Genomic DNA, 26,552 nt, shown 5'->3' with positions numbered 1-26,552 from the left:
CTCCCTCAGCCTACTGAATTAAAATCAATTTTTTAGTTGGTCTGGCCAAATTCTGAAGAGGACTCCAAACACATGTTTGCAAGGGAAAGTGTTAGTGTATGGTATGTTCATTGGAAAGACCCAATTTTTACTGGTGAAGCAGGGTGAGAGGAAATAAACAGCAAAGTCAGTCTTGTTTTTGTTTTATTTATTTCTCTTCTATTTGGCTCTGGACAGTGCTGAACTTCCCACCCTCTGCAGTGCTGTCAGCCTGAACCATACAGACATCTGGTGTGCAAACAATTTGTAGTCCGGGCAAATTGTATCTTGTAGTTAAGCCTCTCCATCTTGCTTGCTTGCTTGCTCTCTCATTCTTTCTTTCTTGCTTCTTCTCTGCTGTCTCCAGCAGCTGTCTTTGTAATTAATTATTATTATAGGTGTCCAGCCACCTTTGATTCATCTTAGAGGGAAAGAACTGGAAGGTTACAGTGTGACGACACCCCCACGGCTAACAGCTAGACTCATAAAGAAAGCTCTCATTAAAGTATTTCACTTTTTATGACGGAAGCCAATTCATCACAGCCAGCCAAAGGGTCTTAAATACAATTTCATTTCTGCTAAAAAGGTACTGACCGTGAAAGTATACGGTCAATATATTCTCAACATGCTACATGCACTTTAAGTGGCAGGGATGTTTACAAGAGCTCATGAAATCACTCACATCTGTAAATACCACACAACAGTCCTCAGTATTTTCTGATTACTGAACCAATGAATCTGGGTCTGAGAAACAGTTAGGTCCAACGGGTTTTAATTAGTCTGGACAGAATAGGCCTGGAGTTATACAGTAAGAGGACAGTTCAGAGTCCCCCTTCAGATTTCACCTTCTTTCATACTTTATTCGTGTGACACAACTATACTAAAAAGATCAGTGATGTGAGTGACCAAAGGTTTCCTTTCACTGACCTGTAGCTCCAGGGCCAATACTAATGCCTTTTAAAGGTCATTTCTGGGGAAAATACAATTGCTCGTAACCTTTCCCCCACTTGGTCTTCCCCATCTTATTCCTCATAAACCAACACTAGATTGCTTCATAAACTATGTAAACAAAAAGAGAGAGGACAGAAGAATGTCTGCTGAGATACTGAAAAACGGGAGCAATGAAACGTATTTATCACCTATCTCAGGGTAGCAGAGACATAGGCTGAGGTTGCCTTCCACGTTATAAAAAAAGGAACTGTTAAGGATGAATTTCAAGGAAGATAACATAGCAACTTTGTAGATATTCACAGGGAGCTCCTTTGAGGAATTTGGGGACAAAATATGAAAGAAGTTGTTTGAAAATGTAAAAAATGGGCTATGGAACACTAAGAACAATTTACTTGCTTTCCAAATACATGTTCAGTGTTGTCTATATTCCAACAAGGGTATAAGATACATTAGTGATACTGTGAGGGAAGCACTATTCAGAGTCAGCTCTGAAATTATGTTTTACCATGATTAAGGGACCAGAGAATTTTCAGAGAACTTTCCATGCTATTGACCACGTTTGAATTTGAACAGATAATATTTGAACAGAAATTTCAGAGTTTCACCGCTTCATTAAAAAAAATCCCGTCCTATCCACCTTCTTTTTGTTTTCCTACTTTTTTTTTTTTTTTTTTCCCTGAACTGGGCATAATTGCATTGCTGGGTCAGTTTAAATCACAAAGATATTTCTTGGCAGAGGAAATCCCAGATGGAAAACTTTTATATAGAAGTTGATCCTCATTCTTAATTTGTTTTTTAACGTTTTTTTTTTCTTTCTTTTTTTTTTTTTTTCTGGCTGTGTTTTGTTAATTTGAAACCATGGTTGCTGTCAAGCACACTGCTGGCCCTCCTGCATGCCCAATGCATCACAGCAGTCTTGGCTTGGCTGTTCATTCCAGCTGAGCTGCGGAATGGTGAGAGCTGGGTGGTATGTGCAGGGTAACCAAGAGAAATACGGATTCTTATCAGCTGTCCAGATCTTCAAAGTACTGCATGAGCTGAGGTTGGTGCTGGTGATTGGTTTGGGAGCAAGTCTGAATCATTGCTAGCAGGGTTCCTGGCTGGAACCAAAGAAAGCTGGTGAAATGCAAATGTTTGGAACTGATTATTAATGGAAGAAGAACAGATGGTATCTAATTCCAAGAGGGTCAGCAACACTTGCCCTGATCTGCCTTTGCTTCAAAATTGACACTTCTATTAATTGTAACAGCAGAAGAGCTCGCTTTTGATCATGGAGAGTGAACTTTATTTGCTCTTCCTTTTGCTGACGTTCCAAGTTAAGGTCTTGTTGCCAGTGGGTGGAGTGGTGAAATTTACATTGCATCCACTATGGTTAAGCAGAGGACCTCCATTTCCAGGGCTGTCAACTGAACCTCCTTCACACTACAGAGAGAACTTTATAAATGCAAAAAAAAGTGAAATGTGATCTTGCTGGAATAGGGGTGTATCCAAAAGAACTGTGCTTTGGGTTGTACAGCCTTCCCAAGGAGTCAGAACAAATATCCAGACTTCAACGCGAGACCAAGCAGAGTTGCTCAGTCCCTGTGGAGATGAGATGTAGAACTGGAGAATGTAAACAGATGTGGAGACATTTTGCTGCATTTCTGAAAAGACAAATGACTTTTGTGCTGCTATATTTTAGAGTTTGCTCCAGTCCCCTTATCAAAAATATGATGCAAAAAGCAATAGTCACTTCATTTTCATTTCTCAATCTGTCTGGAGAGCAAAAGGCACATCTAGCAGATGAGGTAACACCAGTGCCTAACAACTGTTGAGAAAGACTCGCAGAATTTAAGAAACTGAAGAAAAAGGAAAGGATCTTCAAGAAAGTGAGAACCTGAAGGCAATCACTATGATAGCCTGAGATCTTGAAACAGCATGCATTGTTATTGTTATTATTGCAAGCAAGTTGATTAGTATCTGAGAGAGAGTCCAACACAGCCTCATCCAACTGGGATAGAAAATGCAAATTATGAACATGCATCTATCCCAGTATGGCTAAAAAGATTCCATAGAAACTAGAAACTATAAGATGCAAAAGAGGTGAAACTTCAGTTTCCTAGTCTTGTCCCCTTTCTTCTGTACAGGAGAACCACTCTGTGAAGGAGGTAAGACTGGAGCAGTGGCAGTTTGGGATATTCTCCACATCTAGGAAGCTGACTTCTGCGGGTGGACAAAGGATGAGCCAACAGCCAACAGTGGCTCTACAGCTCAGGGTTTTGAAATGGCAAGGAACGTTGTTCAAGGATATCTCAACCATTTTTAACTAACCATTGTGGCCTGCTCAGGCCAATATTATGGACAGCAATAAACAAGAGGACACTGTGTCTCATCAGTCTCATGGATATAACTTTCTGCTTACAGCTGTATTTGGCTAGGGCCTGTAGGTGGTTATGGACTTTGACTCAGTGGCTGGGCTTGGATGGGAGCCTTCTGGCTTACAGTCCTGTGCTCTAACCATCTAATCTCTCAGCCCAGAGGAAATTGCGGTGTCCCTGCGGGCCCTTGGTAAGACACCACAGCTTTGTTTGTTGAGTGCTTAGCTTTTGATGGGGATATTTGAAGGTTTCACAGATGGCATTCAGTGACTCTGTTCTCTATTTCTACCTGGAGGCTGCCAAAGGATGGCAGCAAAGAGACAGATGTGAGAGGGACATCAGGGTGTGAAAAGATGGGGTATGTGCAATAGGAGAAGTGCTGGAAGTGCTGTTGCTGTGAAAGAAAAGTACACCGTCCTGGAAAACAAACTATCTGGAATCCAGTGCTTTCTGCAGTTTGGTGCTGATAAAAAATGCTGTACTGGCATCTCTGCAATATGATACCCCAAAGCAAGAATACGGTTTGTTATTACATCTGCGGCCAGCAGGACTTCGTGGTGATGGAGGAGACATCCTCAGCTAAGGCTGAGTGTTTAGTTTCCATGTCCCTTCTGTCCTAGGATGGCAGTCAGCAATAATTACTTCAGTGGTTTCTACCCTGCAATTCTTAACCTCTAGGGACTATACACAGATCCACAAATTCATTCCATGCAAGCCCCTTCTAACAGGATGATGACTTCTAGTCTCTGCTGGACTTGATCTAGATTCACATGGGAAAGCTAGAGAAGAAATGCCAGTTTCCTGGAGCAGCCAGTGCCAGGACAGAGTTCTGTAAGGAGCTATCTGCATTTGGAAACAGTCCTGAACTGACAGAGAAAGAAGTGTAATGATCAATCTGAGACATATGATTTAATGAACTACCAGCCAAGAGATCAAGACAGGAAAGGAAAACTGATTGCTAATAACAACTATTATACACAGGAGTGTTAAGAATATCCCCTGATGACACCAAATGATAGGCTTGTATCCTTTAAATCTGTTACAAATTTCTGTTATCTAAGCATGCTTTTCTGCAGAACAAGAGAAAGAGCACTTTTTGTTTTGTTTAGTTTTGTTTTGTTGTCTTGTTTAGCAGAACTCCTGTGCCTGACATAATCTTTACACTTGCTTCCCTAGTTAAGTCTCTTTTTTCTTTTCCTTCCCTGGTGTTTGCATGAACTTGGTGAACCCTCATCACGTGTGGCAGTGTTTATATTTGCACAGGCTGTTCTGCGTGTCTCTGTTTGTGTTGCCACCACATCTATATGGCTTGGCAGCAGCCCCACGGCTGTATTTCAGCTGCATATAAATCAGCTTCCCTCCATCCCCCTGTGTTTCCATCTGTCTGTCTTCCCTGATTGCTCTGAAATGTTACAGGGCATGGGGGTTAGCCCATGGCTGAACCCTTCAAACAGAGATGGTACAAAATAAAACCTGAGCTTCTCCTCCACAAATCTAACTCATCAAAGTATGGAGGTGTGGGGTGTTTATGTTTTTGCAGGGAGAGGCCTCAAAACAGGGACTAAGCCCTGCTTCTGTAGTTTTCAAGTCTTTTGTTTCCCCCAAAAAATTTGTGCAGAAGCTCTGAGGTCACCTCTACTGTGGAGCTAATCTTCCCTTAGTTCTTCACGACATGAAGATCTCTCCTTCCTCACACAAATTTAATTTCTGCTCATTCATTAGTTATTGCCTCTAGTTTAATTATCATATCATTAGTTCATTTCTTTCTTGGGAGAAGGAGATGTGAAATGGGTCCAAAGACTGGTAGCACAGGGAACTGGAGGTGTATTATCATCCAGGGAGAAGGATGTCAGGCAAAAATTGTAGACCTTGATACTCTCCTTGTACAAAAACATTTCCCCAGGGATCTTCTCCTAGACGGGGTTCATAATGGGGTTAATCACATATGCAGTTGATTGAATTGCTGTGAACCCTGGAGATAAACTTCTTGGAGTATCTGTGTGTTTTACTCTTGGCCATGTCACTTCTCTCATGGAATAGATACCCAAGGGGAACAGAAAATGGATCCTGTTGCCCTTTGGCCATTGACAATATTGGCCACCTCAACAGAGATGACAAAGACTAAATGGAGTTGGGTATTAGAATTCCCTGTTTCAAGAAAACTGAGAAACATGGACAGGACAAAAAAAGGTGGGAAAAGAACAAGACTCCCTTGTTGTCCTGGTGGACTTCAGTCAGACTGCCAGAGCTGAAGAGCAACATTTTCTCACCATAACTAGGTTTAGTATTCTGGCTTCCTCCTGAGCATAAAACTGAAAACAAGCTCTTCCTTTTTATGTGTAAGTGCTGAGAGGGCTTTGCATGAACTCTCTTGTTCTAGATGGCAGAAAATACCAAGAACTTAATCTCAGAAACACTGTAGGCTAAGCTAGAAAAATAGTGGATAAATTTGGATTGGCCTCCCAAACCACCCAGATTCTACTTCATAAAGGAGACAGTGTGTCCTTAACTAAGACAAATGATTAAAAATCATCAGTGATTGTGGGTTCATGTCTCTTTCCAATCTTCTCTCAAACTAGGAGATATTTGGGCTTGGTTCTCTAGTTTGCCTAGTTCTTTGGCTCCAAATTTGAAACTTAAAAAAATTATGTAAAGTTGGGTCTAATACTTAATTTTAATAGTTTCCAGAGAATGATGTGTAATGCCTATTTTGTTACACAGATAAATCTTTAATGACATGATCCATCTGTCTAGTAGTACTTTGCTACTAAACTTTTACTGAGGTGTGTGGGTGGCTGTGATGTCATTTTGGATGGGAGTAACTATGTTTAGAAATTCAGAAAGGGCAGATAACCCTGTGATGTGAATGTCCTCTTCTGTTGCATTTTTAGCTGAAAGAGGAAGAATTTCTAGTCATTTTCAATATTGCTGTTGTCCCAGCCACATGTCTGAGCAGATGGCATAAAAAAATCAGAGTTGTAAGAAACCTTGGACAGTATCTATCCATGGGAATCTCACAGAACCAGAGTGGTTTTAATGTTCACCATACTATTTCCATGAAAGTTCCTAGGATGCCAGGGAAAGTGTGGACTGACCACAGAAGACAGATATGAGACAAGTGCATGACAATATTCTTTTTTTTTGTTTTTAAAGACAAAAATGTGTATTAAGAATCCAACTGAGAACTATACTGACATCCATATTTACTTAAAAAAAAAATAAAAAAGAAAGAAAAAAAAAAGAGAGAGAGAGAGAGAAAGAAAGAAGGAAAACAAGCAAGCAGGATGATCAGTTTTATGTCTATGTTCTCCAGTCTGTCTGTCAGCTGTTCAAGAACAGGACATGACTTGCAGTACAAGGCTAAGTCAGTTTGGATTCCGTATTTAGAGAACAGAGGAGAAGCAATCAGGTGTCAAAGGACATAAGCAGGTTACATATCCTTCCCATCCACTGGGGACTTCTTTGCTCCTGATGGTGAGATGCAGTTGTCCAGGCCTTAAGACAGAAAAAAAAAAAAAAAAAAAAAAAAAAAAGCAAGACAAGATTGGTCTATATACAAATCCCTGGAAGAAATCCCTGGAAGAGACTGGTGAGGATACAAGCCTGGAGACTATTGGAGCTGCACTATAGCCAAATAGGAGCCCTACAGAAGGGATCCAGAGGTCTCTGCTCAGGTGCTGAGACTGAAGATTTTTGCCAGAGGTGGAATAAAGTAGTTCGTGCCCCTTAGACTATCGCCAGGAACCTCACTCCTGTCTGTGTGCAGAGACTTTGTGGCTGGAGATGAGTTTATGGCTTTCACTTTTTCATGCTGATACACTTTATAAAGCTGCGATCACATTTTATTGGGCTTTTATAGAAAGGCCTCTTGAGGTCTAGCAAAATTACAGCTGAACAGTAGAGCCTGAGATAGGGAGACGTGCTGTAAGGGAGAGAAAAGAGGAGGAGCTTGAGAAACACAGGTAGATAGAGAAGGGCAGGCTTAGGGTAAAGCAGAAATAAGCTCCCCCAGAGAACTTCTTGGGCAAAGCTGATTAGTCAGAGCTCTGTCAAAGCAAGTATATGACATAGACATTTTACCTATATCCATCAGTCTAAGGGCAAATCTACAGCATGATTAGCCCCCCAGATCCCACTCAGCCAGCTCGTGTGTGGACCTAGAGCAGGATGCAATACCAATCTGACATGCCAGACAGCCTACCAGAGGCATCTTGGTGTCAGCATTGCTGTGGCCGAGAAAAGAGGGGGAGATGACAGGAATTCACCAAACTGGGGAATTCAGCACTGCAGATAATTACAGAAACACCTTCCAAATCAGGAGAGACTATTCCTCTGTGTTCAAATATCACCAATGGTAGTGTCCCTGTTGGGATATGCTGTCTTTGCTGGGGTATGCATTAATATCTACTATGCTTAGAGAGGAATTTCCCCTCTCCTGCAGAGTTTGGCAGCAGCTATTAGATTCCTTCTCTCTCATTTAGGTCCCACAGTCCCAGTTTAGAGGAGCTGAGCTGTTCTCTAATATACTCCTAGTCTTCAGTGACTCTGAACTTCTCTTTCAGCTCACATGTGAGACCGCTGGTGGGGCGTGGGTGCATCCCCATGCAGCGACACGTCAGCAGGAGGTAACCTCGTTCCAGGGAGAGGAACACCAATTCAGCTGGGTCACTGGAGCCAAACCCCTGCAAAATTAAATTTTCTCTGAGAATCGTCCCTACAGCATTCACACCATTGCATACACCCACCCCAAACTCTTCCCAAGTGCCTGGAACAAATGCAGCTCCTTTGTAGAAGAAACAACCAAATAAAAGCACACAAACCCCAAAGCACTTGCAATATGTCAATAAACAACGGAGATCTCATGAGTAATTTTTGTCCCATGTCCTTCTCATAGAAGAAAATGTTAGGTGAAATGTTCTGGTCCTCCAAAGAAGTGGACTATGCAGCAAGGAACGGCAGCCCCTCCAGCCCCCTCATGATCCCCGAGGCTTTGGTGCTGGGATCAGCACAAGGAAGGATGCCAGAGAAAAAGTATGAGATTACCTCTCAGCAAAACCCTTTGGCCTGAATCACTGACATCTTTGATTTAAACAGTAATTTAAAACATGCATGATGAGAAGTCAGGGAAGGGATCCAGGAAGGCCTGGGGTCCAGCCAACCTGGTGTGTCTGCCAATTTGCTGTTCAGAAGGTAGGTTTGCTAGGAAGGGGCAGGACCATGTCTGAAACCTGTCACATCTCAGCTAAGCCACAGGACCCTTACTCAGTGGTTGCACATCTGCACCAGCACTGCTTTGCTGGATACCTGCAGCCCCGATCTTCGCTCAGCTGCACCAAAGCAGTATGGAGAAAGGTCTGGGGAAAAATCTTGCTATATTCTTTCCAGCTGATCAGAAAGCCCTGCTGATGTATGTCCCATGGATTCCTCCCCAGGCTTTTAAGCCACAAGGCTTTTATGGTCAGTTTAGTGATGTAGCTTGAGGGTGAGGAAGGCATGCAGGAGCAGAAAGAAAGTGAAGAAATCTGCATAAAGGAAAGGAAAAGAGGAGCACATTGCAACATGTATCTCAGGCAGCTTCTTTTCACTTTCCCGTATTTCCCAGACCACTGGCTTTACTGAGGGATATTACTGGCACTCGGTTCTTGCTATGAGGAGATAAGAGAGAGGAGGGAAAATCCATTTAACCAATGTCCTCATTGCTTGGTTTCAATGGAAGAAGTTCATGGCTTTAGATAAAGGTTTCCCAGGTTGAACACTGTTGCAAAACTGATTCAATTGGGAGCCCAGCTTTAGAAATAACAGTGACTTCACTTTAGTGAAGGGAGAAGAGAGTTTTGAGCCAGCTCTGAGTCCAGTCTCTGTGGCTCTGGCCCACTGTGAATTTTGGTGACTAATTGCCTTTTGGATTTAGGTAGAAAAGGTTATTCTCACACAAATTATCTTCCTCCCTGCTGTGCAATTTCAGATTCTGTTCTGATATTTCTTGTGTCACTTTTCTTCTCTTTCCTGGGTCAGGTTCAGGTTGGAAACCTATTGCTCAGGGAGGGCAGATGGAAGAGGTCTCTCTGACTTTGAATCAGATTCTGTATGATCATGACTCAATGATCATAAATCCTCCAGGGCCTGAAACCTAACAAGGCAATAAAGGAGGAAGCTCTGTGTCTCTCAGATCAAAGGGAGAGAAAAGCTGAGATGTAAAGGAGACAAAATGAGCTGCAGGGTATGTGAAAATCAGAGCTCCCATACAGCTTGCTGAAGACTGCCAAAATAGGGTTCTCCACAGCCATCCCATACCTACGCAATACAGCGATGGGAGCGTTTTTAGATAAGATCAGGCCCAGAGAGAGCATGCCTGGCTCTGTTTCTTCCAGCAGCACAATATGGAAACCCAGTGCTGGGAAACCGTTTTTCCGCGCCAGGAAGGAGGCAGGGAATTGTTCTGTGCAACCATTCAGAAGCCTCCGCTCCCACGCATTCTCCCACTTGCTGACACCCTGCCAGGACGGCAACAGAGGAATTGATTTACGTGCAGTAAGTCAAATAAATAACTAAATAGATAAATAAGGCCCTTCCTACCTTGCTTAGCTAAAGAAAGAGAGAAGGACCGAGGGCAAATACAGCAGGAACTCATCTGCAGGTGCACTGCTGCAGTGCAGAACTGGGCACTGGGTGCTGACAGCGCTGGTAAATGTGATATTTATTCCTGGGAGAGAATTTCAGGCTGCTCTTTGTAAGACCTGTCACTCACTTTCTCCGGTTCTTGCTAGTGAAATCTCTGTGCTGTGTGAGCTCCTTGGGTTCAGACAGTGCTGGATGGGTCCTGCCTGAGTTTCCCAAATGTTTTAATTCTCATTTTGATGAGTTTCCTCCTAAAAGGTTTCAGGTTCACTGCAGAAAGATACTCGCATGTATTGAATGCAGCCTACTAGCAGTCATTTTGCTTCCTCCTTTGCCTGTGCTAGTGGGACTCCAATTACCAAGTGTTTTGTCAGAGAAGAGATGTCCTTTGCAGGTCTGCCCAGCTGAGCAGGTGCTCTTCTAATGTGGTCAGTGGCAAACTGCCTGGGGAAAAAGCATAAGAGAGTTGCAGCACTATCCATCCTCTAGCTGGGACCTCCCAACTCCTATTAATCTGAGAAGTCTGCCGTGTAGACCACTGTGTTTAATAGGCATGATCCTCAGTAAATCCTCCCCTTTCCTGCTTCTGGCCTCCTCAGCATTCAGTGGCAAAGGAACATCCCATGGGAAGTGCGTGTAATGTGAAAAAACACCACGGCGCTTTCATTCATGCTCCTTTGAGCTTCCCCAGACTGACCATCCTTGTTTGGGAGCAGGTCTCCCACAACCATGCACCATTCCTTCATCCTTTGTCATGCCCTCAGCTGCCCACACACCTGCAGAAATGCAGGGAAGAGGTCTGTAGTCCATGATTTGTTCTCATGATTTATCTCCCAATAAAATAAGCAGAGATCTAGTGATTGCATTAGTCCTGGGAGTTCAGAGGGGAGCTCAGTGCCTGGAACTGCCTGGGGATCAAAATGCGTGAGAGCAAAGAGGGCCTCTGCCTGCTCTCTCCAGACATTCACCTTTATTCAAATGCAAGTGACCTTTTCCTCTGTGCACCACCAGTAGCAGAACTGGGCCACCCGAGGGGACACTTGTTTTTCCCTTTGTCATATAGATTGATCAACTGACATTTTGATGGAGCTAAATTTCTCCTTGTCCTGCTACCAGGCTCCCACAGTGGGTAAGAAAAGGGCTGGGAATAGAGAAGAGTCAGGGTCAGGAGATTTTTTTGTACACCAGAGTTTTCCTGCCTTCTCCCAGAGCAGGAGGTTTGTTGCTCTTCAGTCCTGGTGTAGAATAGGAGCTAGCCCCTAGGATACCTGCAGCCAGGAATGTTCCAGAATTGCTGCAAGAGCAAAAGAATAATTAAGAAAAAAAAAACAAACAGGGATACAAAAACTTTAGATAAAAAGTATGGATTCATCAGACACAGCTTTCCTGTATTTCTCCAGCTACCTGTACTTCTCTTTGTTTCACAACATTAACCTCATACCCTCTCTCCTTTCTGACATCTCTTCCCTGCCTCCCCCAGAGGCTGATTGCTCTTTGCTCAAACTCTCTAAGCAGCTGACATAGAGAAGTTAGACCAGGAACAAGTGTTTCCCACCTGTGTGCAGCTGAAATCGGTGCACTTCGGTTTCAGGCCCAAAGAAGGGCCAGTGAGCCTGAAAGCGCATCTGTTTTTCTAACTCTCCTAGTTAGTCTAAGGAGAGATATTCTCTCTCTTTGAAAAACCCACTTCTAATAAAAATAATTCATTCCACCTCTGAGTGAAACCTCGTAATGTCCAAATTCCCTGGAAGTGGGTTTCTGACCTTTCGATGTGAAAGATGAGCTGGCACATTTCCCTGGGAAACCTTGCTTTCAGGCGAAGGGTTTGACAAAGCCAACCTGTTCCCGCAGAACCTCTCCAATCTGTCCAGTGGTGTTTCCAGCCAAAAAACCCCTCCTGCCCCCTTCCAACCCTCTCCGTTACAGCCAGAGAAGAAAGCATTACTGAAACAGAAGGATCCCTTCTTGCTTTCAGAGTGGAAATGAAACCAACATTAACCTATTTACAGAGGATCTTCATGTGAAGGCTCAGGCCAAGAGCAAATGCCAAACAGGCCTGGGGTTAGCTTTTCCAAGCAGCAAAAAGCTATAAACGTGGCCCTAAAAGAAAAAAAAAAATGAGAGAGAGAGAAAGAAAAGAAGGCAGATTTAAAAAAAAAAAAAAGGCAGGTGCTATTTCAGCAGAGTTCCCAACTCAGCAATTTTCTTTCAAACCTTTCCAGTACCACTGTTTGCTGCGTTGCTCTGGGCTCGGCTGCGAGGCAGGCCAGAAAGTACATGTACAGGCCGCGCTGCGTGGCTTCTCCCCATCGTTGGATGGGGCTGCATTGTCTGAGCCTCCTGGCACGCTCCCAAGGGGGCTTCTTGTTTGCACTGCCACATCTGTTTGAAATCCTGGCACATCTCAGCCTGAGAAATATGGTTTGCGGTGTCATGGCAACCACTTTTTCTTGATCTGACAGGCCAGGCAAGGTTGCGGAGGCCTGGAAGTGCTCCTTGCAGATCTGGTTTCAATGGGTAGAAAGCTCTGGAGGCTGCTGATCACACGTATAACCTGTGATTCTTTTCTTTTAGCTTGCTACCTCCCACCCCACCGTACCTTAAGTCATGATACACGTGGCAGGGGGTTAGTTCAGAGGTGTGGATGAGACTGTCAAACCTGCTCTTTAAATTTCAAGGATGCCCTGCTCGGACCACAAGCACTGAACTACAAAACACAAAGACATCAAAACTGACAAGACCAAACCCATCTTGGGTACTAGGGGGCCTGGGTAGAAATTTGCATCTCTGTCCCTGTGGCAAGGACATTAATTTAGCCAAGGGAGGCCTGCAGGGCATGTCTGTCCTTTCTCCTGAGGATGGGTGCGAGGTGGAAGGTGCTGCATGTGCTCCAGCAACCTTTTCTCAGAGCTGTGTGGAAAGAGCCACCAAATTTGTCCTCAACTGTCTTCAGTGCAATCTGTACTGAAGGCAAGATCCTGAAGCTCTGACCAGAGGATAGAAAGGGAATTTAGTTAATCACTACAATTGTTAATGAATCAAAGAATCCTCTACCTTTGGGCAGCCAATCCAGCCTGCAAAAGTGTTGTTAATTAGCACCCAGTCGTCTGTATAAAATGAATTGGTCAGGTCTCCTAACTGAAGCCACAAAAATCACTCATTTCTCAGTTGCTCCATGCCCCGTGCCATGTAGCTAAGGCCAGGGACCGGAGGCCAGGCTCTCCTGCCAGTGCTCCCGTGTGTGACACTTCCATCATGCGGTGTCAGCAGGAATGTAAACGTTTGGCAAAGACAAAGGGAACGAAGCCACCTGAATCTTTTCCTCTGGAAAGCAGCCTGGCAGCAACCACAGGAATGTTCCTCGAAGCAAACAGTACCGGCGAGAAACTGAAAAGGATGAAATCCTTGACACACCGGTGCCTGACTTAAGGCTTGAGGCACTGCAGAAAAAAGCGTTGCAGAGGGAGTATGGAAGGACAGCGGAGCACCAAGGAGAGGCATTTCTGAATGTCGGTACTGTTGGGATATCAGTGGGTGATTTCCCCGGGGGCAAGCACACAGCCTTTCTGCAGAAACCAGCTGCCAAGCGTGACTTTCCGCCACTCTCCTGCAGGTGTACAAATTATGGCTAAGTGCTATGGATCTGAACAGTAGTAGACTAATCTGAAAGCGTAGCATTTGTTGTATAACTGACAAGTAGGTCAGAGCCAGGTTATCCCCAAGAAATGGACTTGGCTTGGCAAGGGGGAGTGAGTATTTGCAGGGCTGTTAAAAACTTGCGCTTCCCCAAAGAAAAGCATTAGCAAGCAGGGAGAAAGCGGCAGTGGATCCAATTAAAAACACACGCCAAGGCAAAAAGAGAGAAAAAAGAAAACAGATTTCTTCAAAATGCCTTAAAAATATACAGTGGGAGAATCCAGACTTGTTTGCCATAAACGAGGAGGCAATCACAGTACAACACAGGTGTCCAGGCCCGGAGGGAAGGCAGGAGAGAGGGCAGCCAGGCAGCAAAGAGAATAATTACAGACTCCATTGAGGGTATCTGCACTTATTTTGGGATATTAGTCCAGCTTTGCTATGAGGACTCCATTTGGAGGTATGCCATGGAAGAAACACTGAGGAAATTTTGGCTATTGCTACCCACAAGGGTGAAAGGCGTTGGAGTATCTTCCCAGCTCTGACACCAGCCTCCAGGGTAGAGCATACCCCAGTAAGCCTGTGCCTCAATTTCCCCATCAAGGTTCTCCTCTGACAGTAATGCTCTTGATCAACTTTGCCAGATGCTCTGCAATCTGTGCAGGGAAAAACAAAACTTAAAAGTAGGAGAGATACCATTTTGAATATGTTAAAACAGATAGTGTTCAGATCTTCCTTTATGAAATTCTTTCCTCAAGAGGCACCTCCCTCTGATCTGATCATCCCAAAGACTTGGCAAAGCCACCAGACAGTCAGTCGTGGGCACAAATGTGCCTGTTGAGGAGAGCTGATTGTATGCATTTGTTTTAAAAATGCAAAAGTTCCCCAAACCAAGTTCAAACCAAGCTTTCTCCAGTGACTTGGCACAACAGAGACCGAACAAATTTTACACCATGGGTTCTTTGCTTTTCCTCTGCTTTTATTTGTCATGCTTTCCTACAAAAATGTTTTACATGAGATATTTTACATGGTTTCTGGAATAACAATCTTCTAAGTGAAGAAAATTAGGAGCAAATAGAAGTCATTCTGTGAGCAAACATGGCAGTTGCTGGGAGATGAGAGTTAGTAGTGAGTAGGTGTTGACCGAATTCTCCTAGACAGCATGAGATAAACAAAATCTTAGACTGTTCACTGCTCCAATGCAATGAGGAGGTGAATGCAGAGAAAGAGGAAGAAGTGGAGGATTTTGCATGGGAAAAAATCTGCCCTCCTCTTGATTCAGTTAGATGCAATAAAGGACTTACCCAGCTTTATTTTAGCTTTCTGTGACGTAAAGGATGCCACTGAAACTAGTCCCTCCAGCTCCCTTTTAGGGAGGAGAAATGGGCACTTTCAGAGTACAATTAATCTGTATGAATGTAGGCAGTTACTTTTGGATGTGGCGCTCCATGCCCGTTTCTCCACTGACTCCACTGATTACATCCCAGTGGGCTGTAGAGAACACTTAACAAGATTAATTGAGATGGGTCTGTCAGCACCCCATCAGATGAGTCCCATCCAAAGCCTGTCAGTCCATGGGCTGCAAGCCAGTGCCATCCCACCACCAGCTGGGATTGTAGCTTAGGCCAGAACTGTGATGTAGCTGCAGGATGCCCTGCACTGTGGTCAGGGCAGAGCTGCAGCAAGGATGGGGAGAAAGGGGTATGCCCAAAAAAGGAGGAAAATATGACCCAGGCCTCTGCCTTCCAGTGCTGTCACGAGAGAAGTGTTGCAGTTCTGAGCCTGGAGGAATTTCTGGGGGCTGGATGTAGCTTAGGGTAGGGCAGTGCTCTGGGGAGAGCTGTGAATGGAAAGAGAACCAAGCTGGTTATGCCTTAGGGATTAAGTATCTTGCAAATGAGCTGGTTAAGAGATTTTTTTTACTTCTGAACTTGCTTGACATCAGCCACTCTCAAGATACTTGCAGGGTACTTGGCTAGAAAAAGCACAGGTGTGTTCCAGCACAGCTGTGCCCATTCTGCTCAGTTAGGGGCTTGGAAGGGTTATTACCTCTTCCAAGAAGAAAGCTGTTTGCTCTGGAATTGGAGAGATTGATGAAAGTGAGGGGGGTGTGTGGGGGGGTGATCTAGAGGGTTTCTATGGTCCAAGCTGAGCTGGGAGCCAGCAGGATTCTAGGTTTTCCAAGATCCTGACTCAGCTTTTGACCTTTGGCAAGTCATTGACCTGAGTCAGAGCAGCTGGAAAGTTGAATAAAACTTAGTCTGGCAGGAAAAGTAGAGATGCTGCGTTGAGATGATCTGTCATCTCTCTGTATTTGGGCAAATGTTGGTTTAAAGGTACACACATCCTGAACTGACGTTACTTCCTCAGGAAATTGTGCGACTTAGGATCAGCCCCCCTGTTGCTGCACTGAAGTAACATAAGGAAGGAATGGGAGATGAAATGAACTGTGATTAGTTCTGTGATCAAGACATACGCAATTTAATGAAGTGGAAATCTTGATGGATTTGTAGTTTTTCTTAACTGTCCAGTTAGGATTTCTCATGGGGAGATAGAAGAAATCCTAAGAAGGGGTTGCAAAAAATAATTTAACTTTGCTTTTAAATAGTTTTTTAGAAAGGAATGTTCTGTTAAGCAGTGATGGGGTTGGAGGAGCAGTAGTGGGAATAAAGCAAGGTCAGGGATTCCATATCTGGTATTATTGCTGATTTCTTACGTGGAGTGGGGCAGGATGCCCAGTCTCTTTCCATTCCCGTACTTCAACTCTAAAATAAGGCAACCATATTTGCCTGCAGGTTTTGAGACTATCCATTTGCAGCTACAGTGTAATATAATCCATGATGTCTGATCATGTGGATGCTCTGAGGCCATTGCAAAGGGAATCAAAGGCTCTAGAGACCTCTGGGTAGAAGATAAGAATTTCTTCTCTCCTAATTATTCTTCTGTCAAGCACTGTACAAACAAGAATGAAAAGCTGGCCTTCCTACAGCCATACTACCCCGACTATTTTCCAGCTTTAAGTGAATGTTTGAGTCAGCTGTTATTTGATTCATTTTCTTGCCTTGGATTGTATGGGAATGTCAGGAACAGAAAAGCATCTGTGTACATCACTAAGTGATGCAGTCTTGAACTCTGCTGAGTTCTCCTTTCTGCTGCTCCTCGCATCATGTCTAGTTGTGTTAAACATGAGAAGTTATATCTCTCTGCAAACAAGATAATTCCCAGTTTGTGCTGGTTGCCTGCAAGGCTGTGGAATGGGATTGATGTGGAACTTTAGTCGATGGAACTGTACTTAACAGTATAGTTTGGTACAGTTACAGTATAGTGTACTATATAGTGTTTCCAATTAGAGTTCTGATAGTAAAAGAAGATTCATGGAAGAACTCAGGAATTAACAGGAAAATGCTGGCCCAATAATTCTGAGCACATTGACCCAGTGAGGCAGACATCTCCAGGCTCCCTTGGTTTCACCAGATTTCCTCACCACATGGCATTCATTAAGAAGCCCTGAAGGCAAGTGTTTGGCCCATATACTTGAGGCTGCCTTCCCTTCTTCACTGACCCTTTAAACAGTTAACAGTGCTCTATATCTTCCCTGCAGCAGAAGCAATTCCCAGACGTTGAAGCATTTCCATTGCAAAACACAGCTTGGGATTCTGGACTCGGTTATTTGTTTGGAAGACATAGACAAAATGAAAGTGTAGCAAACTCATACCAGATTGGATCCACTTCAGAAGCTGCCAAACAGCTGCCAGTGCTGTCGGGTCAGAAGAGCTTGCCAGGCTGTTCCCTGGGGCAGGGGGTAGGTTTTAATGGGGGAACCTGGGATCTGGAGATGAACTGTACAGCTAGCCTGGAATAGAATATGCTGTCTACTGCATTTTCCCACCTGCAAGGATATAAACATGCCCCTTATCCCCCTTTCCAGGCTGAAATACAGCTGATCTAGAGCACATCCACAGCAAAAGTGCCACTGGGCAATTAGCAGTTACTGCAGCATCAATTCAGACAAAAGAGTATGCACGCACCCTTAACTTAAGGGAGAAGAACAAAAAGAAATAGATGTTTGCAGGATGCTATGTAGCTCAGCTCTGTGTCCTGATAAAGGACACCAGTTCTTAACCTGAGTGTCACCCCCCTTTCAGTCCCACCCTGCACAAAAAACATTGGAGAGTGAGTAGAAGTTGCTACTTGGTGGTCTGGTGAGAAGGAAGGTCTTGCAAGCCTGGAGAATAGGCTTCCTACCTTAGTAAGCAATGTTGATGTTGTCTTTGCGGCACAGGTTGTAAAATAAAAGTGTTCGGTAGCTTCTGAGCTATCCAGTCAGTGAGGATCTGTGGCTACAACATGGAACTTTTCTACCGTTTCTGGAGCGAAAAAGACAGAAAGAGAGAGAGAGAAAGAGGAGGGGGAGAATGGAATGAGATCTAGCTCCGGCAGTTTGGCACCTTTCACCAGCCTGAAATGAGTTAAAAAGAAAGAAAAAACCAAACGAGTTAAGTGGGATACAGAGGTTCAAAAACCTTTGTAAAAAAAACATAATGAAAGAGGAGATTGTTATTTGCTGGATTTAGATCTGAAAGGATTTTTGTTTCATTGCTAATACATACAAAAGACAGGGAAACATCTTCCTCTCTTCAGGGGCTTATGAGAGCTCACCTTGTAAATCTGTCCATTTAGAAAGGTACGAACTCTTCCATATGTTGTTAGTAATGTATGTCAGCTTCTCCCGGTCTCACATTTGTTTGAAAGGGAGCTCTTCCTCTGTTATCAGAGATTAAGCAGAGACAACAGAGAAGAAGTCCAACAAAAGTGAGATTAAATTTGTAAACTGCAACGCAAAGAAGGTTGGAAAAAAATTCTTCTGGGACTACTAGAAATTTTCCATTAGAATATTTTTTTCAGTGGAAAATTTGCCTTTCAATAAAAGAAAAATTGCTTTGTGTCAAGTTACAACCAGTCTCTCAACAAGGCTTCAGAGTGTGGCAAGAGGCGTGGGGATTCAACTGGGAAATCTTTGGACAGTGTCTCCTAGAGGCTGTCACTGAAGTGCTTTGTGACCCCATCCTGCTCTTACAGCTGGGCTTGCCATGTGAACCATGTTTCTCACAAAGCACCATGGTGATATGACTTCCATGGTGCATGGCATTGTCTCTGCAAGAGAGGGGATGATGCTGCATCATGAGAGATGTGGGCAAGCCAGGAATGTCAGCTCACAGGGAAGGACAGGGACACAAAGCATACCAGCTACAACTCCCACAGGGGAGCATTTCTGAACTGAAATGGAGGGCTCTTGGCCAAACATTTTCATTGTTTGGTAAAATCTCAATATTTTCCATGGGAAAAGAAAACAAAAACACAATTAAAAAAAAAAAAAAGACATTTTTCAGCCCAGCTTTATCCAGTCAAGGTTTGAGAAACCCCAAGGACTGGGTTGCTATTAAGAGAATTCTTCCAGGACTAATCAGACCACTATAGTAGGACCACAGGAGAGGTCAGGGAAGCCCATCTATGTGTGGTTCAGGCTTGGACTGGATTATTAACTATCAAGCACCATCAGACCACATAAGGCAGGGGCAGCCAAAAACTTACAGGGGACAAGTCAATATATTTGTGTTCAAGGCAGAGATGCATGGTGGTTCTGACAAAATCCAGTGTGAAGACTGTGGCAGTAGGTGTCTTGAAATCAGAATATCTGATAATGAGTTGTATCCTCTTAGATCCTGCTGGCTCTGGGTAACTTTCCCCTCTTACCCCAGAAAGTCCTTGTTACGTTACCTATTTGAAAGACTAAATCTTGAGCATGAACAGTTAACACTACAAGTCCTCAGCAAACCAAGAGTGACCAAGAAAGAAAGGACGGGAGAGGGTTTTGTGTTTGTAAGTGACAAGCAGATACAATACCTACCTTGCACTTATGCTCAGTTTCAAGTTTCTGTTGAACAGCATCTGATACCTCCCATTTTCCATAGGTGAATTAGCCAAACAACAGACAGACAATAGAGACAAATTGGCTAAGTCAGTGAACATGTTCAACAGGAATGAGCTAGCTATGGGAGGGAGGGAGGGGAAAGCTTTACTAGTAAGTGATCTTTTCTTGGTTTACTTATCTGTGTTGCAGGTAGGCTTGGGAACTGAGAAATGGAGGCAGCGCCCTGGGAATTCTTCACAAGAGATTATATTTTCTACAGCCGTTTACAATTACACCCGCACTGTGTCATTTCAGTTTTCTTTGGTTGGCTGTGTGTTTTCTTCAGCACAGGTAAGTAATGACCTTTTTTCATTTTCCTTTCCCTTCCCTTCCCTACTCCCCCCGCCCCCCCCCCCCCGGCCTTCTATTCTAAGAGGAAAAATCATAGACAGAAGCAGATCTGTTTTTGTTGACTGTCAATGTCAAGTCAAGAGTCCCCACCAAAACCCATCACCCGAAATAAAGTGTTTGCCAAAAGTTATGTAATACTCAGGCCTCATTCTAAGAATTAGGACTTAGGCCAAGAGCGATATAAAGTTCTCTTTAACTCTCCCCACAAAAAGCAAATGTGTTAAGTGTCTCCTGGAAGGTTATTCTCAAGGGACTTAATCTCATGACTGACAAAAGAGAAGGTGGAAAGGTAATGTTATGTACAACTGAAGGCTTTCGACCCAAATTGTCAGGAAAAAAAAAACAAAAACAAAAACAGTGTCCCCTTAATAGCATAAGCTGGGGGAAAGAGTGGGAATGGAGCCAAAACAAAGGGAAGAGTAAATATAATTATGTCACCAGTACCCAGAAGTTTTTGGTATATTGTTATTTTCTGGTTGGTGACATGGAGATTCATTAGTGGTGGACATGCTAGATATCTAAAAGAGAGGGATTCGTGTAGGCAACATAGAGGTAAATTTATTCAATATGAGATACAACCAGAAACCTTGTTATTTTTTGATATGAGGTAATATTCATAGGCCAGTTAATCACTGCAGTGGTCCCTCACTGCACTGAATCAGGATCTCAAAGGCAAAGAGCAGCCAGAAAAAAAGCACTGACAGCTATTTAAGCAGAAAACCCTCACCTCCAGCTCTGGAAGTCCTGAAGCTGCGGACTGTAGGAAGAATGAAACACTCCCTATTCACCCTGTTCATAATCTTTCCCCTTGACATCTGCTATTAGCTGCTGTCAGCAATGGTGTTATGGAAAAGAGGAATCCAGTCTGACATGGGTTGTCTGTTCCTATCTTCCTATGATACACTAAAATCACTGAAGTTTGCAACAGCTGGCTACATATGACAATCACAGGTGCTTTAGAAACACGTTAACCAGCTGAGAGTGTAGAAACAAGAAACAGTGGAGGCCAATTAGAGTTACCTCTCTAGTCTGTTGTGCCAGATAGTCTTCACTCCAGGTCTCATCTCCATTGTGTTAATAATACACTAAAAAAACAGTGCATTTTTTCTTGTTTCTTTAGGGAGACTCTTCACTGGGGCAGTTGTCACCATAAGGCATGTTTTCGTGGTCTTTGGCTTCCTTGTTCCATCTGATAGCTATATGGCCTAGAGCAGTTTGGTGCTTCTCTCTTCTTTGTTTCAGCCATCAGACTCAGAGGTGGCACTTTATGCAGCACAGTTGTCATGGCATGGAAATCCTACCTCTCTGAGGATACAGCTGCTCTGCATCTAAAGACAGGATTGCAGCTCAAGTTGAGCAGACCTGTGACTGAATCAAACTTGTTGGGATTCTACTTTGCAGTATATCTGCCAAATTTTCTGGTCCACTTTACAGCCTGGGCTCCGACCTTAATCTCCTTACATTGCACCGATATTCCTCTTCAGAATAAAGCTACTTGAAGTGTAACTTCCACAGCCACTACCAGATTGCAGCAGGGATGTGCTCTCCAAAATGCAACTCAATACAGGGAAGCTGAGCTGGGGCATCCATCCAACAGAGTGAAATGTCCTCTCTGTTCCAGTTCATGCCTGAACAAGCTGACCTAAAACTTTCTGACCCTAGCAGAGACGTGGGGTAGATGCCTTCCAAGCCTCATTAGCTGGCAAGCAGCGTAGCCATAGGACAAAAAGTCGTTCAAGTGCCTGTTGGCATTGCTTGAGCTGACTAAGCTTGAAATTGTCTGATCGTTCAGCTGAGCTCCCCGGCCTGTCCATCTGCTTCAACTGGTCATCTCTTAACTCAGACCACAAGGGCCCCAAACTCTTGCAGCATTTTTGGCTGCAAGGTAATAACATTTCTTTGGTAGGACTCATCTGTAATTCTTGGGAAGGATCTTTTTCACCGAACTTCCTAAGGAAACTAACTAGTCTTGAGCAATTGCATTGTCTGTCTTTGTATGTGCCAATCTGTTCCTCTCCAAGCAACAGTCGAACATGTAGGCCAAATAATAGAGATCTCAGAGATTTTCTGAGATCTAAGGAAAAATAAGCACCAAGAGATATGGAGAAATTAATGTTAGCACAAGTTCATGTGTTTAAATTAGAGTCCTGAGAACAGAAAAGTTTCAAACAGAGGTCTTCATTAATCACCAGAAACAAATCAGTGGGAAACCAGGCATCAGTAGTACTACATGAGCAAACAGTTTGTTTGTCCAGTGTTTCTTTTTTTTTTTCTCTTTCAGTCTGAATCTGTACATCACCTAGCATAGTGGTGTACAGAAATACACTTGTAATAACACAGCGGGAGAGCTGGCATGCAGGAGGGATCATGAAGAGTGAAGAAACCACCCTAGCAGGCAGCTTCTTCATTTCACATCAGTTTCTAATGTCAGGCCAATTCACAGTGCAAGGGTGAAGAAGCAGAAAGTGAAGAAGAAAAAAGAAAATCCCACAACCCCAAGAACAAAAACCTCAAACAAACCAAGAAAACAACATCGTGTCCAGAGACTGCTTGTTCCTCAGATGAAGGGCCTGTTTTCATACCCAACTCTGTCTTGTGTCCCAGACTCACGTCGCCTCCAAGGCTGAAAGACTGGTTCCTTATTCTGAAGATTGAGTCTCCTGGGCTTTGGTAATATTTTCCAGCCTTTCTAAGGTGTCTGCTTTAATGAATAAGGAAATAAGAAGCCAGACTGACTCCATGGGCTAGGAGATTGGTTACCACTTACTTCACAGCAACTGTCCAGAGAGAATGAGAAGAAATGAAGCAGGGATTAATTGACGCAGATTGTCTTTGTAAACAAATGTGGGAGGGATCAGGTAACGATTTCCCAAGCATTGTCCAAAGAGGCAGCATAATCAGGCAGGCAGTGTGAACAGCCCACACTAGGGCTTGAAACCCTTCTCCAAAAATCCTTTGCTCTCTTGCTTTTCCTCCACTCTGTCTCAGCAGCTCCATCCTTCCCATTGCCACCTTCCCTGAGAACTGCTTGGTTTGAGGGTTTTTGCACTGCTGAAGGACATCTGGCATACCAGGAAGAAAAACTGCCCCCAAAGGCTGGACTCCAAAATGCTTCCACAGACCTTGCCTTACACGGACTCATTCAGCTCAGTTACTTCCCACTTCTTTTATTTTCTTTTTAATCCTGTTTCTCCCTTCTAGCCCTTACCCCCCTCCCTCCCACATTTATCCCTTAATCAAATTGCTATATGCTCTTCTCAGCAATTCTTCTCTAAATCCCTCAAGCGGGTTAGAAGCCCCCTGAGGAAAGATCTTTTTTGGCAACAGAGTTGAGATAGGAAAGAGGTCCTTGACAGAAGCATATTCCATCCCAGAAAGTTTTTAATCCTTCCAGATGCTTTGTCACAAACTGTGCTTTTATGCCGGTGCACTTTTAAAGGCAGCCAGGATACGTGCAGAGGTCAGATCTCAGAGCCGGGCTGGAAAACTCTAAATTGCTCTCGCCTTTGATTCTTGTGCTTTAAAACCACTCTGAAGTTTAAATAAATGGATTAGAAATGAGTTAAAGAGCAGGGTGCTTAATGCTTCTGCTTAAATCTATAGCCTCAAGCCACGGCACTTTGGGTGGTGAGATCCTGTCAAATCTCACCAGCTCAGCAGGCTCCAAACAAGTCGAGGCTTGGATGCAGATGTCTGGGGAGAAGCAAGGTGAGAGAGACCAGAGAGGTGGCAATGGTCCTACTGCATCACCACAGAAGCAACCCCCAAGGTGGCGAAACGGGCAGCTGTGCATACCTGTGACCATCTTTTGGGGAAAGCATCAGCACTACGGCTATTTGAACTAATACTAAAGCTCAGACACCACATACTTTATTTTATTTTATTTTAGGATTCATGATTTCCAGACTTCTATCCAGCTGGGGAGAAGGGGGGAGCAGTGATAATGTGGTGGGCTAGATCCTCTCGGGAGACTCAGCTGCCTTGAAAGCCCATTCTGCTTCCCGTTGTTTATTATTGTTGGATGGCGATAGCACAGCTGCTCTTACATCCTAGAGGTGACTGCACTTTCAGGGCTGGATGAAATCATTGTTGTAAATGCCAGCTTGGCAGCAGTTTTGGCCCTTGTTGGGGCAGACCTTTACCCCCTGCCTATCCCATGGCTTTGTTCTGCCAGAGAAAAGCATTTTGTAGCTGCTATTGAAAGAAGTTTCTCAACCTTTTAGGATAATCCCTGTTTTAAACAGAAGTTGATTCAGTGAGAGTAAATCACTTGTATAGAAACACAGGTGGAGCTTGCTTGTTTATTGCTGATTTTATTGATGTCTGTCCACACTGTCCTACCTACCTTCAGCATCCCCAATCATGACATCATTTTTTATTTTTATTTTTAATTAATTAATTTATTCATTTGCAATGAGGCCAATGATATTTATTTCCAGTTCACAGAAGGAGAACTGAGACACCAGGAGATGAAATGGACCTAACCACAGTGACCAAGGTAAGCCTGTAGAAGGAAGTACTGGCAGTTAAAAATCTGAAATTTTGGATGCCCAGCATACACCCCACCACATACATATGAACAGCTCAACTATGGAGGGAGCAGAGAATGGGTTAGCTCAGCTTTGAGAGCTCACGCACTTTTCTCTCTGCAGCAGACTATAAATTATGCAGCATTTAAAGATGACTTTCTAAAACCCTGGCTTTAAAACTTTTATTTATATCTCCCACACTGATATTTTTCAGACTTGACAGCTCCCACCTTCACAAGCTGGGGACATGCCAAGCACCTGGCCTTTTCTATAATGGCCCATTCCCCCCCAACATGCTCCCCCCACCTCTTTTTTAAGCAACACTTCGGATATCTCAAGCTGCTCTTTATTTATAGGAGAGGCATAAAAATGAGTGGAAGAGAGTGAGGATGGACAAAGGGAGAAGCAGCAAGTATCCTAAATGGCTGACAAACTTCCTACGACCATTCCACACTGGAAAAATAAGGCCCTCAGAACAGCCGAGGTCTCTTGGTGACAATCAACATAAGATCTGTATGAACCTGTGTAAACTACATTAGAGTCAACCTGGCCAAGAGAGAAACTGATGAATAAAGGGAAACACCTCAGTTGTGTTCAATTCTCAGTTCTTGCTTTGGGTTCAGGCTTACATAGTCACATTTGTGTATGGCCTCTGGGATCCCCTGAACGCAACAGAAGCTAGGATACTGAATTTTAAATAGAACAACCAAAGCCCAGCATGTAGCAAAAAGCTTCGTGTCAGACTCCCTTTTGGTAGGTGAGGTTGTTTTAGACCCAAGCTGTTGCTTCCAGATTCAGGAACATATCTGGTATCACAGTGGAGAGAGATGTCTGTCCAGGCTGCTGCACCAACGTGCAGAAAGATGATAGCTCCTGGCAACTCCGTATATCAGGCGGGGAACAGCATGTCATGGCAGTTGAATTCTTCAGGATTTGCTTGTAGAGGAGACCCCCAGTGCCATGGCTTCAAATTCTCACAATGTCCTTGCCACTGGGTGCGGTAGTGAGAGGCAGAGGCCTGCACTCCTCCGGGGCTGAGGAACATTTCTGTGCCCGGGGCGGGTGTGCTTGCATTGCCAGAGGAAGACAATTCAGCTTTGCAAAATCTTTCAAGGTTTTGAATTTTTTTTTGTCCGCCCTGGAGCAGCGTCAGCTTTAAAAAAATAAAAAATTTAAAAAATCACGCATGTGAGAGGCAGAATTGTATTAGAACATCTGTTTTCAGCTTGATGCTTTTATTCAGATGTTTTCTTCTCTCTTGTCTGAGGTGACCAGGAGATATCAGAGTTCAGAAATCTGGCCAGAGAAACTTGCTTAAAATTGCTTTGTCTTGTCCACAAAAACGCCCCAGGCTTTACATGAATGGCACATTTCAACAAAAGTAAATTTAGTTGAAATGCTCTGACCACCTCCAGACTGTTCTCTGTGGCACCAGGCACTGCAGGCAAAACAGATACATCTTGGCAAAATTACACCACTGAAATTGCCGGCAGAAGAGCTCAATTTAACACCCACTAATTGTTGCACAATAGTTACAGGAATAAACGGAATTTGTTAATTAGATGCACGCCAATGAGTAATTCAAGACTGGTTTAAATAATTATTCCTATCTTCCCAATAGGCTGTGGTGGTGATTAGCTAGCTGGCTGTTTCTCTTGACTCTTCTGCTTCAAATAGAAAGGAGGTGAGACACCCATGCACTGAGCCATGGCACTCCTTAATGAAATCCCACTCCCGGGTTGCTGGGACCCGCATGCCTGCGAATGCTGTTGGTTGTTGCTTCTGACCACAGAAACGTCACAGACAGCGAGGTGGGCTGCCAACAAGCTCTTGGATCGACACTGTGCCAGTGAAATTAAATTAATACTTTTTAATGTGTTTAATTTCTGATGGAAGATTTAAGGGCAACAGCACCATAGATGCAAATCCTCCATTATAACCACAGAAAAAAAACCCTGAGCTGGAAAACAAAACTCTCCTCCTTGGGACATAGCAAAGCTATTTGTCCCCTAGCCTGGAGAAATGCCCTCTGCTGGCTCAGGTAAACTCTCTCTCGTTTTTTTCCCCCTCCCAGTTTCACCACAGATTTGCCAATTTGCCACCTTCAGATCTCCCAAAAAA

General features: G+C 43.8%; 1 long non-coding RNA gene across 2 annotated transcripts in view; it reads left to right on the top strand.

Annotated features, from left to right (window-relative positions):
• LOC310901523 overlaps positions 1 to 25,866 on the top strand; it is a 30,822-nt gene extending 4,956 nt beyond the window's left edge. Inside the window, exons 2-4 of one of the 2 annotated variants that reach the window (XR_014585874.1) lie at positions 19,702 to 19,842; positions 24,342 to 24,400; positions 24,788 to 25,866. This is a non-coding gene — a long non-coding RNA (uncharacterized lncRNA). Of the gene's footprint in view, positions 1 to 19,030; positions 19,843 to 24,341; positions 24,401 to 24,787 lie in introns of those variants that run through there. The other variant, XR_014585875.1, reaches the window with a different exon arrangement.
• Positions 25,867 to 26,552: the final 686 nt, after the last annotated feature.

This window comes from Anser anser, assembly GCF_964211835.1.
Source record: "Anser anser genome assembly, chromosome: 6".
Taxonomy (NCBI): Eukaryota; Metazoa; Chordata; class Aves; order Anseriformes; family Anatidae; genus Anser; species Anser anser.
The sequence above is the reverse complement of the archived record's forward strand: the minus strand, read 5'-3'. Positions and strand labels throughout refer to the sequence as shown.